The 15,057-nt window shown below is 38.7% G+C and overlaps 2 long non-coding RNA genes across 3 annotated transcripts in view; one reads left to right on the top strand and one right to left on the bottom strand.

Moving 5' to 3' along the window:
- Positions 1 to 6,477, bottom strand: part of LOC120225447 — a 72,272-nt gene extending 65,795 nt beyond the window's left edge. Inside the window, exon 1 of the long non-coding RNA XR_005526811.1 lies at positions 6,326 to 6,477. This is a non-coding gene — a long non-coding RNA (uncharacterized LOC120225447). The remainder of the gene's footprint in view (positions 1 to 6,325) is intronic.
- A 121-nt stretch (positions 6,478 to 6,598) lies between these two features.
- LOC120225445 lies at positions 6,599 to 14,252 on the top strand. 2 transcript variants are annotated; one of them, XR_005526809.1, is made up of 4 exons: positions 6,599 to 6,694; positions 8,017 to 8,117; positions 10,499 to 10,605; positions 13,550 to 14,252. It is a non-coding gene; the product is annotated as an uncharacterized LOC120225445 (long non-coding RNA). The 2 variants fall into 2 exon arrangements; XR_005526808.1 differs by lacking the exon at positions 13,550 to 14,252 and having other exon boundaries at positions 10,499 to 10,750.
- Positions 14,253 to 15,057: the final 805 nt, after the last annotated feature.

The following is a 15,057-nucleotide window of genomic DNA, read 5'->3' as shown; positions in this document are numbered from 1 at the left end:
CAAGGGATACAGAAATGCTGAGGCATAGGAGCACATGGACCCCAATGTTCATAGCAGCACTCTCCACAATAGCTAAAACATGGAAAGAGCCTAAGTGTCCATCCACAGATGAATGGATCAAGAAGATGTGGTTTATCTATACCATGGAATACTACATGGCAATGAGAAAGAATGAAATCTGGCCATGTGTAGCAACATGGATGGACCTTGAGGGTGTTATGCTGAGCGAAATAAGTCAGGCAGAGAAGGACAAATATCATATGTTTGCACGTATAGGAGGAACAAGGGGGAGAAGAAGGGCGGAAATGGTGGGGGAAAGGGAGAGAGGCAAACCATGAGAGACTCTTGAATGCTGACAAAAACTGAGGACTGATGGATGTGAGGGGAAGGGGGGATGGGCATAGAGGAGGACACTTATGGGGATGAGCACTGAGTGTTATGTGGAAACTAATTTGACAATAAACTATTCATAAAAATAAATAAATAAATAAAGTAAAAGAAAAAAAAAATACATCACACTAAAAGCATGTGTTCCAGAAAATAGGAATAGAAACGTAGGTACAGGATAATATTTTATTAGCAACCTACATAATTGATATTGGTAAATGATGATCCTGACAGGAAAAATCATGCAGCAAACATAATCTAATAGCTATGTATATCTAGAAAAGGAATGTGAACAACTGTGGAATTCAAGAAGTAATGTATTCTCTTACCTTGAGACATTGAAGGTTGTGTACATTATAATTTCTAGATATATAGTAATGCTAACACACAAGAATCAGATCATACAAAATACAGTAGTGTCCTGTTCTTTTCCAGTGTTGTGCTTCTGGAAGATATATTATTGTAACCATATTCAAAAACAAAAAAATAAAAAAGATAGTGACCTATTTAAGACCACACATCAAGCTCTTGCGTATTCCCAGAGGGTTTACACTGACAGGAAAATAGCATGACTTTCACACAATGACAGTGTCCCATGAATAAAGATTTACACATAAGTAAACAACTGGAATTAAAAGGCAAACAGGACAGAGTTACAGTCTACTCCAAGATTGGCTTTTGTCAATTTTCTGTTTAGCTTAGAAACTCCTCCTCCTCTCTAATTATATGGCTGAAGAGAATCTTCAGATATAGTTATTTTCAGCTATAATCTAAGACAAAAAAAGAAAACGATTATGCACATCTTTTTCCAAGAAGAAGGGTCATAATGGGTTTAAATGTTCAACTGAGTTAGTTTTAATCTTCCTCCAATGAGCTTAGAAACCAAATGAATATGTAAACAAGCTCTAAATATATGCAAGATGCGAGAAATACACTGAGAGAAGCGAGGATGTGTGAAGATAAAGATATAAACTGAGTTGGGTTCATACACTGTTAAAAAAAAATAGCCACAAAAGTCCATGAATCACATTCACTTTAACAGACATGACAGGAAAGTGGAAATATGAGCAAGTGGATTGTTCTCAAATAGGTACTATTATTTTCTAGAATCATTAAAATTAGATTGAATTGTTATGGATTTTTCATGAGGCAGCATTAGACTGCTGCTAGAGGTGCCATCTAATAAAATCAGTGATTTGCAACACAGGAATGCTTCACACCAAAGGAGGCGTCTGCGAATTCATCACACCAGCAAGCTCATTGTTTTACTTGAGAGAAAACCTTTATGAAGTACCAAGGGAACTTGGAGATAAAAATGTACATTTTGTTGTCCTTAATTTTTTAACATAATATAAAGGCTTTTCTCTGTCTATGTTTTTAGTGTTTGCACAACCACATGGTTTGTCCATTTGCTTGTTTGTGCCACTGTTGCTACTTCTGGAGATGAAAAACCAAAGTCTTAGGCAACACCAATGTGGCTCTGGTAGATGTGACCTTAGAATGCATCAGATTTGCTCTGTCCACATACCATCTTTGGGACAAAACAGTCCCACTGGTACTCTTTCTTATAGTCACTGGCCCCCTTTGTAAACCTTGATGAGTTGGGGTACAGGACCTCCCAACCACATTTTAATTCTCCTGGGCGCTTGGATATGACCACTTTGCTTGTGCAGTGCCCAGCTTAATAACACAGGATAAATAATATTCAGAAATGTTATTTTGATGATGACCTTATTTACAAATAGTTATCTCTTCTTGAGGTTTTTTCTTCCAAGCCAGATGTGTCTGCATAAAACACATGTTCTTGGATTTTTCCTTCCTACAGTTACACTTAAAAAAATGTTTGGATTTGCATTTAGAAACAAATTTCCTCTCCAACATTGGGGATATACTCTAGAAGTTCCCACAAATGATTTGAAAACAGTACATATTCCTCTGCTGGGTACAGAAAATTCTCCAACTAGAAACCACACTACAAAATGTTAACAAGAACAACTGATACTTTGGGCTGGGTATCAAGACCTTTGGCTGCCTGCAGTTTTGACTGCAAAGGGAAAATTCAAAGTTAGAAATTGTGAATATGTAACTTGAAAGGGGTTTCAACCTTCAATCCTTGAGGAAAAACACTAATATAAGGGAAAGAGTTGTGGCTATATACAAATAATGTCCAATCAAAATTCATTTATATTTCCCATTGACTGAAGTTCCAAGATGCCTTACGACTCAGAGTTTTCAAGAATAATAATCACATCTATCATGTGTTGGAAAGGGCAGAGGTGGGTGGGAGTGAGAATTCGATGAAGGAGAGTGAAAGGACAGGGCAGGTAAGTGAGTGCTAGACATTGGCTTGTAAATGGGCACCTGGGTGACTCAGTCAGTTAAGCAACTCATTCTTGACTTTGGCTCAGGTCATGATCTCACGGTTTGTGAGATCCAGTCCCACATTGGGCTCTGTGCTGACAGTATGGAGCCTGTTTGGGATTCTCTGTCTCCCTATCTCTGCCCCTCCCTAACTTGCTCTCTATCTCTCTCTCTCAAAATGAACAAAAATAAACAACAACAGAAAAAACATTGATTTGTAAAATTGAGAAATACCAGGTAGATACAAGGGGTAAAACAGATTCAGAGAGAATCCAATCAAAGCCAAATATTTTAAGATAAATATTCTAAACTTGGGTTTAGTGTGGTAGGAAAAAAAATCTAGGGCAGGTGTGATGTAATTTAATAGTTGTACATGTTTTAAAAATGCTCTGCAATCGCTGCTAATTACATACCCAATGAGTCACCTGTGCCATTTGGCAAATCTAAGTCTGCATTGATTGAAGCATGGAGTCCAAAGCTACAGCATTTTTCTTGGTTATGAGACCTGAACCCTGCTGTCAGCCAGAGATGGGCTTTGGATTTGGGGTTCCACATGTCTAGACTGAGTTAGCAAGGAGGCTGGTTGTGATATCTGGGGTTGGAGTAAGCACTGTAATCTGCTGCTTGCATTTTCTCTTCCACTCCCAAGTGACCTTTCTCTGATCTAGCAGTTCATGCCATCACAGTTATTCGTTTAGTTACAAAAATATGCACTAGAACAACAGTGTTTTTCTAATTATCATCTTCCCCTTGTCATTCTTAATCTTGACTCAGTATAGGCTAAAGATTAGGTATAAAGACCATGGGAATCGACACAGCCCCTTGGAGACCATAGTGTCAGAGAGTGTGAGAGCAGTACAGGGTTCAGGTAGGCACTAATGGTGTTGTGAACTGTTGAGTGAACAATTTAGAGACCATCCTTCCAGTGCCATATAGTGAGCAAAACAGAAAAATCCCTGTCTTCATGCAGTTTACATTACAGTAGGAGACAGACAATAAAAATAAACAAGTAAAATATACAGTCCAGCAGAGAGTAACAAGTTCTCTAGCAGATGTGATCAGTGCCCTCTCTGATTCCCCTGGACTCTGTTCCCACCTCCTATTGGGAGCCTCTGCAAAGCAGAGGGCCTTCTCTGGCAGCTGAAGGACACCTGCCCAAGCACAGAGATAGGAACCTCCAGAACGTTAAAGTCCCAACCACCACCACTACCCCCACCCCCCACAGAAGCTCTCAACACCCACTGATGAGAATTGATGGGTAAACATGCCAACTTCCTGACGCCTCAGACATCCTCCAAGGCATGTCCGTGCAGTTTCCCAGAAGCTCTGGCAGGACTGAGTCCCAGTTGCCCACAGCAGTAAACTGCTGACTGCAGCACCCTGAACTCCCGTTTCAATCTCCCACACCCCACTGGTCTTCTGGGGATCACCGCATATCAACCACTGCATTCAAATCCTTCTCTAAGATCCTGCTTCTGGGCAAGACAAGTGTTACAGAAACATGATGCAGACAAAGACACGAAATACTGAGTAGAGCGAAATATTAGATGGGGTGATTGGGAAAGCCTTCGCTGAGGTCATTTTGGAGAAAAAAAAAAAACTAGGATGGGGCGCCTGGGTGGCTCAGTCGGTTCAGCTTCCGACTCTTGATTTCAGCTCAGGTCATGATTTCACGGTTTGTGAGTTCAAGCCCCACGTTGGGATTCTCTCTCGCGCCTTCTTTCTCTCTGCCCATCCCCTGCTCACTCACTTGCTCTCTCTCTCTCTCTCTCTCTCAAAATAAATACATAAACTTAAAAGAAAAAAGACTTGGAGGGAAGGAGGAATGAGGTCATTATAGTTCCACACTAAGGTCACTGCCAAGCCTACCACACTATGTTACATCCAGAGCCATGGTAAAGGATTTGTTCAGCTTGTCCCGGGGCGGCGGGGGGTGGGGGGATGTCCCTCTCTGGTATTTGAAAATAAAGTGTTCATCCCTAGTAATTTGGTGAGGTTTGGATTTTTCACTGCTAGAAGCAAAACATTGATTTTCCTTCACAGCTTTTTGATATAAATGTATGTGAAGCCCATAGGGCATCTTGCCCTCTTATTCTTATTATAAGATGTCTTGTCAACTGTCTTAACTCAAGGCCACAGAACTGACTCAATACTGTGACGTTCTCTCTCACAGGAATTCTCAACAAAATTTCATGAGTACAGATATGAACGTGGTGGGGATTTATGTCACTTTCACTTAGACCTTCCAAAGAATAAAATGTCATTCTTTGTAGCCACCCTGAGCTTACTGTATGACACACTGACCCTTTATGTATAGTGACCTGCAATATATGCATAATATGTATATACAGAGAGAAAGACAATTTCACAGAACCATTGGCTTCTAAAATTAGATGCTGGAGCACCTGGGTGTCTCAGTCAGTTAAGCATCCAAATCTTGATTTTGGCTCAGGTTATGATCCCAAGGTTGTGGGATGGAGCCCAGAGTGAGCACGGAACCAGCTTGGGATTCTCTCTCTCTCCCTTTCTCTCTCTCTCTCTCTCTCTCTTTCTCTCTCCCTCCTCGCCTTTGGCCCTCTCCCCTGCTCACTCACTCTCTCTCTCTGTCTTTAAAAAATAATAATAATAAAAGTAAATAAATAAAATTAGAAGTTACCTCAATAGACAAATCTCTTACTCAGGACAGTGATCCCTGCCCCATCATTCCTGTTTGGGAGGTCGCCAGGTCCTGCCCGTGTTCTCCTGGTCTTGACTTGACAGTTCTACTTAAACAAAAGTACAAATCTACCTAGCTGATTGCAGACTCACAATATTATACACCATGCACATCACAGATGCCTCACTGTAAGTTTGTATTATAGCGTAGCCCCCACAGTAGATATTTTACCCCAGGAATGCAAGCCAGCTATTCTACTGAGCTTAGTTAGAGACCATCTAGGATTCCAGCTTTATTTTCACACCTGACAAAGACTTTGCATTGCCAAATTGCCTCTGTCAGAGAAGCTTCCACTTTTAGTTGATAAGCGTTCAACAGGCTTTCCCAAAACTGATTGTGTGCCTGACCAAAATTAGCTTAAAAACTAAAATTGCATGGTAAATTAGAGAAGCCAGGCATGAGAATGAATTTCCCACAGACAAATATTTTCATTAGACATTTTTGTTGAAGCTGACAGACTACCAGAGAGAAGAATCTTTCAAAATGTCTCCACAGCCTGGAGTGACCCGTGGCAGGCACCTGTGTGCCAAAGATGTGTGATGTGGATCAGACTGCATCCAGAAGATCTATCCCAAGGTGGCCTTTGTAGGAGGGCTCTAGGCTTACAAACCAGAGACGTTTGGAGAGTATGACCACAACATGTGAAATTTGAAAATAGGTCTGGACCAGAGGAGAGCACCTCTGTGACCCTCCTATTCGATCAAATTGGCCACAAGATCCCTGAAGCAGAACTTGTGCTTGGTCCTCTGGATTAGAAACCACCAGGGCTTGAAGTGGACCTCATTTCTCTATTAGTAGGAATAATCTTGGTTGCAAGAAACAGCTCACTTAAATTTCATGAACAATTAAGGAAATTTTTACCTCACAGCTCTCTAAGCAGTGATCACAGATGACTGGATCAAAGTCCTGGTTCATTTCTCTTTGATTTTCTCTATTCTCTTTCCATGTCTCTGCTTCAAGTTGGCTGTAATAGTTCCTGGACTAACACTGTAAACATGCCCAGAGGAAGAGATGTCTGGTGCCCACTCTTAAAGCTAAAGAAACGATTCTACCCAAGGTCCCTGGCAAGCATCTGTTATTGTGATATATGTCTATTCCAGGAACAATCACTATGACAGTAGGGACAGAATTACCCTTACACCAATCAGGAACCCCCTGGAACTGGAGATGGGCTCATCTGCCCCCGGAGTCCATGAGTGGTGTCAGCAAAGGTGGATTCCTAGATTGAAAGTAAGTTACTTTGGGGAAAGGGAAGAAATATAGAATTTTTTTTCTGGGAGAAAACTGACAATATCCTCTGCATTCATATTGCAGCTTGGTGCTCTCTAGTCTTTCCTTTTTCTTGATCAAAATTCCTGGGATCCAAGAAGCATAACAATAACCATAGCAAAAGTCCAGAGAAGTCTTGGATTCTTGCAGTTTACATAGAATTGAAAAATCACTGACCCATTCCATTTCTTCCAGTAATGTGCCAAACTGTCAGATCTATATGCTGACAGAGGTTTTTAAAAGCTCTATGCTCAACTTTTTGCAATTGATAATACTGAGTGATGCCAATAATGAAGTCATATCTTTACAACACCTATCTTCATTCTTCATTGTCATTAAGCTGGAAAATTTAACTATTCAGTATGATGATCATTTCCAGCCTTTGATAAGATTTTTCCATTTTCTCTCTTTTTTTAATGCTTTTAAATTGTAATAAAGCTTTAAAGACTGAGCTACCAATAGTTTCATTTGTCTATCTTTCAACTATAATGAATACAGATGGGTAGAAAGGAAAAGAAATCCTGGATTTGGTCTAATCCTATAATCTTTCTCATTTGCTTGTGAAAGGTTGAATAATTCTAGATGAATACCTTGTAATGCCAGTGTTTTCTCATACCAATGATTTATTTTCTCATTGACACTAAAGAAATATTCAATATAATGTGCATATATAAACTACAAAATGATAATAACCCACATATGAAAAGTCATAAGTAACCAGTGTAATCAAAAGTAATGTGTAAGTCTGCATGCATATACACACACATCATTAATACAGAAATACATCCTAGGAAAGAGACCACAGAAATACTAAATGGAAAAACAAAAACAAAAACAAAACACTGAGTGCATTTTCTGCCCCATAAAATAAGAAATCATGATGTTTTTCTTTCTAACCATATTTGTCCAAATATCATAGTTGATATATCCATATTGTGATAAGCTGTGACATTAAAACTACTTCTACTGGAGTCCACTTCGAAAATTTTATTTTACTTCCCTGCCATTTACCCAGTAATTTGTCAGTCTAGTTATGTATGTGGAAAAAATGGACTTCTGGGCCTCATATATCTCCAGAGAATTGATGCTGTCTGCACATAAATTTTACTGTTTTCCTAGTCAAAAAAAAAAAAAAAAAAAAGTGAAACCCCTAGTGTGCTAGGTCCAGAAAATAAAGAAAAATAAAGTCAGCTCAATTTTCCTTGGGTTGGCAGTACACTGTGGTAAATGATGAAAATGTTGTAATACGATAAAGTGATAAGTAATGATCTTCTGATCCACAGTGAGCTCTGTCTACTAAATGAGAGATGTTGCATGAAAATGAACAACCTTTCCAATGAGGGAGATAAAACAAGCTCTGGGGGCACCTGGATGGCTCAGTCAGGTAAGCCTCTAACTCTTGGTTTCAGCTCAGCTCATGATCTCACAGTTTCATGAGTTCAAGCCCTGCATCAGACTCTGCACTGGCATCATGAAACCTGCTTGGGATTCTCTCTCCCTCTCTGTCTGCCTCTCCCCCACCCACACTGTCTCTGTCTTTCTCAAAATAGATAAATAAACTTAAAAAAAATTAGCTCTGGAAGGAAAATTTCTGAGTGAGCAGTGGTAGGTGTGTAAGTAGTCTGTTTATCTCCTCTGCAGTTTCATCTATCTCTTGCTGAGTCTCTTACTCCGATTCTACCTTGTTGTCAACACTCCGACTCTCAGGGCAATGTTCTTCCCTTTTTGATATTCTGACTCAAGTATATATAAAACCAAAATCCATTTCACTCATCCTAAGATCAAAGCAGTTTGAGTTAATTTCCAAAGGAGATGAAAAAATACAAGATTTAAACTTACAAAGCACAGTGTCCTGATACCCAGTTTATTCAGTTCATAAGCCCTGTTTCATTTAACAAGCAATCTCAGATGTGTTAAAAAGGACTAGGGAAAAGAATTGTGGGTTATTTTGCTTATGATTGGCACAAATTTGAAAGGGAAATGGAGATACAAAAAGGTGATATATAGTTCAATCATGAAAATTCATTATTTTATAGATAGGCATATCTTTTTACAAACTCAAGCAAATTTAAAGTAATAATCTCATCTTAATTTAAAGCATTCACTGTGTTTCTACAGAAATTTTTGAGTATCAGGGATATAATCCTCTGAGTATTAAAGGCATATTTAAAAAGGTTTTTACTTTCATTAATAGAAATTGGATGATGTAGACCAAACTTATTGCCAAGAATGACTTGAAAAGATGAACAAACATTTTTTGAATGTTTGAAGGCACAGATAGTAAGACAGTAAGCAATTACATAATCTTGGCCCAGAAACATAAGGAAACCCAAGAAAGCCTGGAATTTTTTTTTTAAATATAGTTTATTGTCAAATTGGTTTCCATATAACATCCAGTGTTCATCCCAACAAGTGCCCTCAATGCCCATCACCCACGTTCCCCTCTTCCCCACCCCCATCAACCCTCAGTTTGTCCTCAGTATTTAAGAATCTCTTATGGTTTGCCACCCTCCCTTTCTGTGACTATATTTCCCCTTCCCCTTCCTCATGGTCTTCTGTTAAGTTTCTCCTGATCCACATATGAATGGAAACATGTGATATCTAGCTTTCTCTGCCTGACTTATTTCACTTAGCATAATATCCTCCAGTTCAATCTACATTGCTACAAATAATCAGATTTTATTCTTTCTTATTCCCATGCAGTATTCCATTATATATATAAACTACGTCTTCTTGATCCATTCGTCTGTTGATGGACATTTAGGCTCTTTTCATGTTTTGGCTATTGTTGAGTGTGCTGCTATGAACATTGGGGTACATGTGCCTCTATGCATTAGCACTCTTGTATCCCTTGGGTAAATTCCTAGCAGTGCTATTGCTGGGTCATAGGGGAGTTCTGTAGAGTAGGTTCCTTAGCCCTCAGATGGTAGTGCTGGCTGAAGACCTGAATATATGAAAGACAAATCCATGCCTGAAATAATATGTCAATTTTGGTCAAGATGGAAGATGCCCAACATAGCCAATTCTTCACTAGATAGCTGGTTGCATTCCTTAAGGGATGCTACTGTATTGGGAAATCAATGTTCTCTCTGCTGCTGGAAGAGTAGACATTCATCAGTGGCAGTAATTAAGTCTCCTTTGTTAAGTGGGAGTCCATGTATTTGGGCCCATACTTAATCTCCATCCCTGCTTAACTGGCTACTCTGTTCATGATCCCAATTGTATCAGCACTGGGATCATCAATGGAAGAAATTGGTAGATGTCAACCAATTCTATGTGGCTATTGAGTGGGATGCTTTCTGATAGGCATGAATATATGCAGCACTTTACACCAAATCCCATTGGTCCATTTATATGCCTTTTCTCCAGAGATCCTTCTGTCTTGTCTTCCATTATTTCCTCTAGGCACCTGACCAATCATCTAAACATACACCTAAAATATCTAGTAAATATTTAGTATTTAGTAAAGAGAAATGAAAACATATGTTTGTACCAACACTTTTACACAAATGTTTCCAGCAGAAAGGAGAGCTGCTGATATGGAAGAGATATAAGGGGGCCTTTGGAGGTACTGGTGATGTTCTATTTTTTGACCTGGGTAAGAAATACACACGTGTTTACTTTGTGAGAGTTTGGGGGAACAAATACTTAGGATCTGTTCACTTTCGTGTTTGTTATATAAAATAATTTAAAATTTTTTTCAAGCCTATAAAAGAGAATATCCCTAAAATACCACTAAATCAAAATATTTATTGTTCCTTTCAGTATGTAATATAAAAATATCATCACCATGTAACTAGCAGTGACATTCAAATTGAGGACTAGCAATTGGGAAGAGACACGTGAATGTGAAGGAAGCAGTAACAAAAAATGTAAGGTTCATATCCTTGCCTAAAACTATGAAGAGTAAAACCTTGATTTTCTCAACTGAATGGCAAAATGGATCAGTTTCATTATTGCGAGGTATTTCCAATAGGAGCAGCAAAATAAACAAGGCTTGAAACAACAACAACAAAAGTGTGTGTCTGTGTCCAAATCTGAAACTAGCCTAAAATTTGAAGTAATTTAAAGAAAGTGACAAAAATAAAAGGGATAATAAATATCTTACACATGGTTTTAAAAGTTAGTTGCAGAATAAATTGTTCTTAGTAGAAATTTAAAACCAGTGATATGGAAAGGGAAGCCTTATTTATTGATATTTATGCACTCCAATGTCCAAATAGGATTTAAAGTGACTTACAGGGAAGAATAAAGATACATAATGGTTCATGAAATAAGAACGAAAAAAGGAAAGCAGTGTTATAAAAAATAAGGGGGAGGAATAAATATGCCAACCATCAAAAATGTTTCCAATTCAGATATTTCCCCTGAGCTCCAGACTTACATATATCCTATTGCCTTTTGGATTTGAACTATGATATTTGTACTTTAAAGTGCCTCAGCATAGACAGAGTTACCTATATACCTGCATTAGTAAATTTAAGTTGTACCTAGGTATTATCAGTTAACCTAACCAGGAATCCATATCCAAAAGGCAGTCAGCTACTGCTCTAATCAAGAAGCCCAGCTCCAGCTGCCTATTATACTTGCCTCTCTTATCTTCATCTTTCATCAATACCAGAGGTTTATAATTAGCATAATAAATGTTTAAAAAATGAGTTTCACTGGTAAAGTGAATAGCCCAGAGGAAGTTAGAAATAAGCTCTCTTGAGGGAAAAATGAATGGTATTTCACTGATATTTATTGAATAAAGTACATTCAGGACACTCTTCTCCTGATAAAGTTTAAGGAGACAGCAGAACAGAGTGAACCTTTATAGACAGTGGTTGAGATTTTATACCTCAACAGCCATGGGACTGGGGGCTTATTGCTTCATGTATCTGAACCTCTTATGAAGATGGCATTGTGATAGCTAATAGGACAGAGGACGACTCTTTCAACCTTACAAAACACTTTATATTAATTATTTGGTGCCTGCTTGCTAATAAATGTTCACCTTAAATACAAAGGTCTGTGTGCATGGCAGAAATTGCTCTAAAACTTGTCATCAATGCAACCTGATATCAGTCTATAGAATAGCTGACCCTCATCCATCTTGGATTTTGAGGTCCTTACTACTATCAAGCGAAAAGAACCTGAGAGTTATGCAGAATCAAACTGGCTAGGTCAGTTCACAATTTACAGTTGAGGTTCCTCTCAAATGCAGAAAGCCAAAGCTAAAAAGCTACCCTGCCCCCAGCCTGCGATTCCTTCTGTTTTCTTTTTTCCTCAGTTAATAAGACTCCCATTATCTTGTCATTCAAGCCAAAATCTGGTGTCTTTCTAATTCCATCCCTGCCTCACCCAATACAATTTCCGATATGCTAATACCTCTCTAAGTTGTTGCATTTTTTAAATATATTAAGTAATTTAATCTTACAGTAGGGTATGAGGAGAAAACTGAAGCACCAAGCTTGAGTAGTAACAAGGTCACATGGCTACTAAGAGGTGGAACTAAGATTCAAACCCAGGCAGCCTAGGTCCAGAATCTTCACTCTTACCCACAACTCCTATCAGTTTTACCTTCTTAAATATGTTCACCTATATCCTTATCTCCAAGCCCACTACCATCCCTTATGCCCTGCACCTTTTCTTGCCTAAATAACTGTGAGAACCTCTGGTCTCAGACTTCTCAGACCCATTTATACTATCTGTATAAAATATAGAAAATACACAAATACGAAAATTATGCCATGGTGTTCACCTACTTCAAACCTTCAGAGGTTTGTCATCACCACAGTTTGATGGCTGGACTCCTTGGCAAAAGTCTTAGGGCCCTTATGATCTGGTTGGCCCACTTTCCCCCCTGAGATCAGCCCCAATCCACATAGCACTCCAGGCCCGAGCTATGGCAGCCTATCTAAAGACCGAGAAACTCTCTCCTACTCCTTGATGCTTCTGTTCTTGCTGTTTTCTCTACTGGGAATGCCTTTCCTCTCCCTATCCACTTGAAGAAATTCTATCCATCCTTCAAGATGCAAATCCTCTATGACAGCTTACCTATTGCCCCGTGGAATTAGTCAGCTCTTCTGCTGCATTCCAAAAGAGTTCCTACACTTGGTTTTATTATAGCATGTGTTCTCACATGTCTGTTTCTTCTATTTGCATTCATGGAGGGCAAGTGTTACGTCTTCCCTTGGCATCTCTAGTACTACCTGGTCTCTAGTCATGTAAATAAATAGGTATTTAATAAAACAAAAGAGTGATTGACACAGCAAATATGGTGATTGACCATATTCAGGTTAAAGATTTGGCTCTAGGCTTCTAGGAAGCCATGGCAAAATAAAGGAGAGAGAGTGAAGAGAAGAAGGAGGAGGGAGATGCAAAGAAGGAAGGAGGGAGGAAGAGAGGGAAGGAATGAAGAAGAAATACACATTATATTACTTCCAATTAAAGGTTACTATAAAAACCGGATGTGTAAATTCTGCTTTTTCATTTTCTATACTGTTTTTGAACTGCAGTGAACATAAGGGAATGAGAGAGTTAGAAAGATTGGAATTGTCTTCAGAATGTGTTATGTTGGCATCTGAGATTTCACAGAAAAGTCTGGATGGTGATAGGGGCTGCCACTGACTCCAGGACTCAGAATGGCTACAGGGCTTTTGAAAGTCCTTCTAGTCTCTGTGCTAGATCCAGGTGCAAAAACAAACAGAGCCCCTACTTCATGGACTTTTCTTGCTAATTGGGGGAGGGAAAAGGTATATACTTATCAGTCAAGATCTGATCAGGGAAAACAGAAACCACCTCTCCCCAGTTCTGTTTTGTTCCCTTCCACAGATGATGATCTCCTGAAGAGTCTCACATTACCAAGCTGATCTCCATCTCAGAAGCTGCTTCCAGGGAGCGCAACCTGTGTCACTAGCACTTATAGAATGTTCAGAACAGATCGAGGGCCAAGAAGTCTCCCCAAGACCCAGTGTATTCACTGACTTTGGACTTTGCACAGGGTTCTAGATACAAACTACTAATAATAGCCAACATTTACCAAGTACTTATTACCAAGCCAAAAATTTATACATGTTAATTCATTTCATCTTTACAATTTCATTTTACAGATGAGGAAACCAAGGCACAGAAAGTTAAGAAGCTTGATTAAGATCATATAGCTGGTATGTTAGAGGTGCTAAGTGATAAATACAGTCTTTGATGTAGACAACCCCTCACTGTAATTCTCCTCATGCGCATGGGTTTGGTAAATGTTTGTTTTCCTGTGTTGGTGAATGTAGATACCCACATTCTCTTGGTGGAACCAGATATTTAGAAGAAAACTATACATACTTTTTATTAATAGATTTTTTTTTCTTTTTGTGTTCTATTTATGTGAATACCAACATTTCTTTGCATTAATCAGATACACCATCTAGAAGGGGTAAGACAGACCCAGAACTAAACATCTGTTGGAATAACTCCTAGAAGAAGTACTCAAGTAGATCCTCAAGGGTCAAATATGTGGGTATATTAAAATTATTCTTAACCATTTCTTACTGTGAGTTTTAAATTGTTTTTCACCTTTATCAAGGTATAATTGACACATAGGAATTGCATGTATTTAAGGTGTGCAGCTTGATGTTTTGAGAATGAAACATTGTATACATTGTGAAACGATCACCACAATCAAGCTAATCAACATACCCATCACTCCACATTTACTGCTTTCCTTCTCTTTCTTTTTTTCAAAATGACAACTAAAATAGTGAGAACATTCAGAATCTTCCTTCTTAACAAACTTCAAGTATACAATACAGTATGTTCACTGCAGACCACGTTGTTCCAATGAGACAACAGCACACACCTGTTAAAATAGCAATGATCAAAAAGACAAGAGATAACAGGCGTTGGTGAGGATGTGGAGAAAAGGGAACCCTTGTGCACTGTTGGTGGGAATACAAACTGGTGTAGCCACCAAGGATAAGAAGAGGTTCCTCAAAAAATTAAAAACAGAATTACCAATGGTCCAGCAATCCCACTTCTGTATATGTACCTGAAGGAAATGATACCACTATCTCAAAGGAATATCCATTCTTCCATGTTCATTGCAGCATCAGTCACAATACCCAAGATATGAAAACAACCTCAATATCCATCAAAGGATGAATAAAGAAAATGTGGTATGTATAAATAACAATGAAATGTTATTCAGCCTATAAAAAGAAAACTCTTGGGGTACTTAGGTGGGTCAGTGGGTTAAGCATCTTGATTTTAGCTTAGGTTATAGTCTCATGGTTCATGAGTTTGAGCCTCATGTTGGGCTCTGTGCTTAAAGTGCAGAACCTGCTTGGGATTCT

This window comes from Hyaena hyaena, unplaced genomic scaffold, assembly GCF_003009895.1.
Source record: "Hyaena hyaena isolate Hyena2069 unplaced genomic scaffold, ASM300989v1 scaffold_1410, whole genome shotgun sequence".
Lineage (NCBI taxonomy): Eukaryota > Metazoa > Chordata > Mammalia > Carnivora > Hyaenidae > Hyaena > Hyaena hyaena.
This window is presented reverse-complemented; position numbering and strand designations above follow the sequence as displayed.